Genomic DNA, 6,000 nt, shown 5'->3' on the forward strand with positions numbered 1-6,000 from the left:
GTAGTTTAAGTTCCAGTTTAAGCTTAAACTGGAACTTAAACTCCACATGTGATCTTCAAGCTTCCTTTATTGATTTTGTTGCTTCCTTGCCTAGCCTCTTCTTCCCTGAAATCATCCACACAATTGCATTAAAGTCTTGCAAAATTTCATGAGAAATCTTCCATTCATAGCATTCAAGTAATATAACTAAAAACTCATGGAATTTGCATCAAAATTACACTGTTTGGATGATTCATTACTTTGTTGTTCATTTAACCATTCTTGGTTACTTTAAGCTCAAAAAAATGCATAAAACAACTAAAACTATCAGAAAAATGCTAGTGAAACTAGCCTAAGATGCCTTGGCATCACAACACCAAACTTAATACTTGCTTGTCCCTAAGCAAGTCCTGAGTTATTTGAGAAAAAAGGATGAAACAAAAAGCAATTACATTGGCTATATTAGCAAGCATTTGAAGTTCATTAGAAGGGTTTTATGCAGAAAGTTGCAGTATCACTTTTTCATTCTTATCAGGTAGGATTATCACTTTTTCATTGCATCCATTAAACACTGCTATGGCCTCTTGTTATTCTTATGTCTTTGGCACTTTTCCCTTCTTTGTTTTTCTTTTTCTTAGAGCTCCTTTGCTCCTTGTTTGCTCAGTGTCATGTGTTGCACAAGCCTTTGGCATTTTCTTTTTCTTATCAGTGCATTACACATATCCACTACAGGCATTTTAGTTCACATTTCTTCTTGAGACATTGGTGCCCAGCACCTCTTTGTGTGACTAAATGTTTTGTATTTAGGTTGCTCTTGATAATGGATTTTTGTTCGATAATCCCGGGTTAGTTAACCCAAGTTACCAAGTGTTGAAACACTCCTCAGAACCTATTCATCCAAGCATATCCTTAATACATAAACACCACAGGCATTTGTCTCAGAAGTTCAAACCATTGGTGCCTAGCTTATTTTCTCAATTTTTTTGCTTTTTGGTTGCCCCTTTTCAGTGGCTTTTTCTTCTTCTTTTTCTTTCTTTTTCATGGCCAAAGACATTTATTTATCAAAATCCATAGACAGTACTCAACTTCTACAAAAATGATAATTCTACACTCAATTTCTAGTGATCTGACTAAACAATCAAGCATGCATACCACCACTTAATTCTACTTAATTTGTCACTAATTGAGCCAAGTTACCTTTGTTCAAACTTTTCTTTTATTTTTGGAAACAGAACAAGCATGGCAAGCATTTGTTTAAGAAGGTGAAGTTATATCCAAACATCTAGGCATTCACTTTATTCAAAGCAATAAACAAACAATCATACTAGAAACTTCATATTCCAGAAAGATTCAACAATTACAGTTTAAACCAGAACAAGCATGCTTTTGTTTGCCTTTTAAAGAATGTTCAAGAAACAATACCACCTTGTGAAGTTTCTTGTTTTTCTCTTTGTTGCCAGGAAACAATTTGATTTCTCCTTCTTCTCCTAGTTGTTGCTTCATGTTCTTTCTAAGATCCTTGTTTCTTTTCCTGCAAAGAGTGATGAAGTTGCTTGCTTCTCAAGCACTTGAGTTGTTAGCTCAATTATGTATGGGCCAGTGTCTGAGTCTTAAGTTGGTGTGTGAACACCAAACTTAGTCTCCTACTTACTCCTCTGCTCTTTGAATTCTTGAATTCTCCTTGGAATGAAGTTGCTGCTAAGGATTTTAAGCATTTCTGTGATTGCTTAGAATGGTTGTTCCTTTCATATAATTCAAAGGTTGTTGTGTGCAGTTGATTTGTATGGTGGAACACCAAACTTAGAGTCACACATTCCCCCTTGAATTATTGATCCACGAATTCATTGTTTGGTGTGAAACACCAAACTTAATTCTTTGCAATGCACAGAAACTACTTCACCTTTTTATTGAAACAAATAAAAGAAACAGCAAAAGAGTATTACCTCAGGTTGGGTTGCCTCCCAACAAGCGCTTCTTTAACGTCACTAGCTTGACGGTTGTCCCTTGTTAGGGTGGATTGTAGTGCTTGATGTCTTCTCCTCTCACTATGAAAACGTCCCCATTTGATTCCTTTATGATTTCCAAATGTTCCATAGAAAGAACTTTCCTGATTGTGAACACTTGAGGGAGCTGGGCAGGAATGGTTTTGAGGCCAGGTGGGATTGGCAGATAATGACTTGATATCACTTCATCTCCCGGAGAGAAACCTTCAGTGGGAATTTTCTTGTTTCTCCACCCTCTTGGCACTTTCTTTACAATTCTTCCCTCTCTCTTGAGGATTTCTTCATTGACCCTTATGCCAGGAGGTTCCTTCTTATCTGTTTCTTTTGATTCTTGTGGCTTTAACTCTTGCAAATCTTGTTTGCCTTCCAAGGACTGTTTTAGAGTTTCAACTGCTGGATTGCTTTCCTCCAAACACAGATGGCTACTATCATCCTTAGGCTTTTCATATTCTGGTTCAGGCTCAGATGCAGGTTTGAAAACATGGAAAATGAGCTGTTCATCATGTATTCTCAAAATTAGCTCTCCTTGTTCTATATCTATGAGCGCTCTAGCAGTGGCTAGAAATGGTCTTCCCATAATGATAGGGTGTAGGTAGCTTTCCTCCATGTCCAAAATGACAAAGTCTGTGGGGAAGAAATAATTTCCCACTTTCACCAGCACATTCTCAACTACCCCTTCAGCTTGCTTTTGAGTTTTGTCAGCCAGTTGTATGATTACATCAGTGGACCTCACCTCATTCAGTTGTAGCCTCTTCATAAGAGTCAGAGGCATCACATTTATGCTAGCTCCTAGATCACAGAATCCTCTGTCAATTTTTGTTTCTCCTATGATGCAGGGGATATGAAAACTTCCTGGGTCTGTTTTCTTAGAGACTATGTCCTTCTTGATGAGTGCACTGTATTCTTTGTTCATGATTACAGTTTGTCCTCCCTTCAAAACTCTTTTCTTGCTCAGCAATTCCTTCAAATACTTGATATGTGTAGGCATCTGCTGGAGGATCTCAAGAAAGGGAATATTGATATGGAGAGACTTAAATGTCTCTAAAAACCTTGAATATGTTTTCCCTTTTTCACCTCCTCCTAACCTCTGAGGAAATGGTGCTCTTGGTTGGTAAGTTTCCAGCATGCCTTCCTTTTGCATTTCCTTGGCTTGCTCAGTTTCACTTTCCTGCTTAGCTCCTTCCACACCTTCTTTCAAGATTTCTGACTCCTTTTCTGAGGGTCTGATTCCTTCTTCTTCTGAGACTTCCTTCAATATGGTGATAGCCTTGCATTCTTCCCATCTCATTTCCTTTTGTTCCCCTTTAGGATTCTTTTCTGTGTCACTAGGGAACACTGCAGTTGACTTGGGGGCCTGTTGAGATAGTTCTCCTACTCGAGCCTCCATCCACTTGAGTTTTTCACCATGGTTCCTTAAGGTCGATCTCACATCATCCCTAAAGCTTTTCAACTCACTTATGTCCTGACCCATGTTTACTAACCTTCCTTCTATCCTGTTTAATTGATCTTGAAATTGTTGGTTTGGATTAGGTTGGGCAGGTTGATTATTTTGGCCATGATATGGTGGTTGGGAGTAAGTGTTTTGTGTGGTTTGGTATGATCTTTGGTTGGAGTTTTGATATGTGGAATTGTTATGTTGGTTGTGGTTGTAAGGTTTGTGGTTTTGTGGTTGGGTTTGCTGGTTTCCCCACCCAAAGTTTGGGTGGTTTTTCCATCCTGGGTTGTAAGTGTTGGAATGTGGATCATATGGTTGCCTTTGTTGATTTCCCACATAGTTGGCTTCTTCCCAATCACCTCCTTCAATGCTTACTTCCTCTTGATCTTGTGTGTGTAGTGCAGCCACTTGCTTTGTGTCTAATTTCCTGGTGAGCTCTGCTAGTTGCTTGGCAAACACCTTGTTTTGGGCTAGAATTGTATCAACATGGTTCAGCTCCATGACTCCCTTAGTGTTGTGCCTCTCTGAAGCATAGTAGTATTCATTCTCAGCCACTGTCTCAATCACTTCAATGGCTTCTTCCACAGTCTTTTTCCTGTTCAATGAACCTCCTGATGAATGGTCTACAGCCTTCCTTGATTCATAAGAAAGTCCATCATAGAAAATATACAATTGCACCCAGTCAGGGAACATGTCTGGTGGGCATTTCCTTGTCAATTCTTTGAACCTCTCCCATGCCTCGTAGAGTGTCTCACCATCTTGTTGTCTAAAAGTCTGAACCTCAGATCGAAGCCTATTGACCTTTTGTGGAGGGTAGAAACGTGCCAGAAACTTGCTTTCCACCTCATCCCAGGTTGTTAGGCTCCCCCTTGGGAATGATTCCAGCCACTTAGCTGCCTTGTCCCTAAGTGAAAATGGGAACAAGAGCAGTTTATAGGCATCTTCCTGGACTCCATTGGATTTCACAGTGTCGCAAATTCTCAGGAATTTTGTGAGATGTTGGTTTGGGTCTTCATTAGCACTTCCACCAAATGAACAATGATCCTCCACCAATGATATTAGCTGTGGTTTGAGTTCAAAATTGTTGGCCTGAATGGGTGGTTTCTGGATGCTGCTACCACAATTCCCAGAAGTTGGGTTTATGTATGAACCAAGAACCCTCCTCTCAGGAATGGCATTGTTAGAGCTTCCTCAAAGTTGTCCTCAGACTCTCCTTCAGATTCTTCTTCTCTCAGTACTCTCTTCCCTCTTGCTTCCCTTCTAAGTCTATGAAGGGTCCTCACTGGTTCGGTATATGGAGGAGTTGTTGTCTCTCCTCTCCTACCTGTCATACAAGAACACACCACAAGCAACAAACAAGTTGAATACTCTTGGTTAATGGAAGAGTATGGTTAGAGCAGTTGAGGAATTAATTCAAATAGTTAGTGGGTCAGTGAGTTAGTTGCTTGAAATGAAAGGCATAAGAAAAAAAAAGCAAATAACAGAGTGCAGAAATTAAATTCAACAAGTAACTTGGACTAAATTAACAAAACAAGAAAAATGCTCAATCTAGTTAACTTCCAATTTGAGAATTGTCAATCGAAAACCAATCCCCGGCAACGGCGCCATAAACTTGATACTAGCATAAACTTGATATGCTACGATTTAGGAAATTGCACAATCGGCAAAAATTCCTTCCGGCAAGTGCACCGGTTATCGTCAAGTAAAAACTCACAATAGAGTGAGGTCGAATCCCACAAGGATTGGTTGAATGAGCAATTCGAATTAAAAGTATGTTCTAGTTGAGCGAAATCAAGATTTAGATGAGCGGAATGTAAAATTTGCATGAATTAAAGAGCAAGAAGCTAAATTGCTGAAATTAAAAAGGGACGGGGGTGATTGCATGAATTGAAATTGCAGAATGTAAATAGAAAGGGATAGATCAGAGAGAGAGGTTCATTGGGGTCAGGAGATATTGAAATCTCCGAATCAAAACATTTTCATCTCTTCCTCAACCAATGCATTCATTGAATCTTGCTTGGCAATCTTATATGATTGGATCCCAATTCCTTGGCTCACCAATTCTCTCTAAAAACAAACAAATTCCCAATCCCTTGGTTTAAATGTTCATAAGAAGAGATGATGCTCGATCACTGATTATACCACACAGTTTCATGAACCACAATTTGGTAGGATTACATGTCACAATATCCATCCAAACCCCAATCCAATTCACTGTGAGAAAGCTTCTCTAGCATGAATCCTCCATTCCTTTCCCAAGGTTCCAAAGGATTCCAATTATGGATAGTTTCTTTCCCAAGACAACTACCCAATGGAATTAGATCGAGAAGCTTTCTAACAAAATTCAAGAGAAAAGATTGAAGAAGAAGATAAAACTATTATTGATTCATTGAATTACAATAGAGCTCCCTAACCCAATGAAAGGGGTTTAGTGAATCATAGCTCTGAATTCAATTACAAAAGTATGAAAATTCCAAAGTGTCAAAAAGTGCTAACTAACTTCAATTCTATCCTATTTATACACTTTCTAAATTGAGCTTCTGTTGTGTTTCTTGGGCTTTGAGGCCTTTCCTTGATTTCCTT

The 6,000-nt window shown here is 38.9% G+C and overlaps 1 non-coding gene across 1 annotated transcript; it reads left to right on the top strand.

Moving 5' to 3' along the window:
• Positions 1-4,108: 4,108 nt before the first annotated feature.
• Positions 4,109-4,212, top strand: LOC112799419 (small nucleolar RNA R71). The gene has a single exon (XR_003201001.1). It is a non-coding gene; the product is annotated as a small nucleolar RNA R71 (small nucleolar RNA).
• Positions 4,213-6,000: the final 1,788 nt, after the last annotated feature.

The sequence above is a fragment of the Arachis hypogaea genome, chromosome 4 (genome assembly GCF_003086295.3).
Source record: "Arachis hypogaea cultivar Tifrunner chromosome 4, arahy.Tifrunner.gnm2.J5K5, whole genome shotgun sequence".
Taxonomy (NCBI): Eukaryota; Viridiplantae; Streptophyta; class Magnoliopsida; order Fabales; family Fabaceae; genus Arachis; species Arachis hypogaea.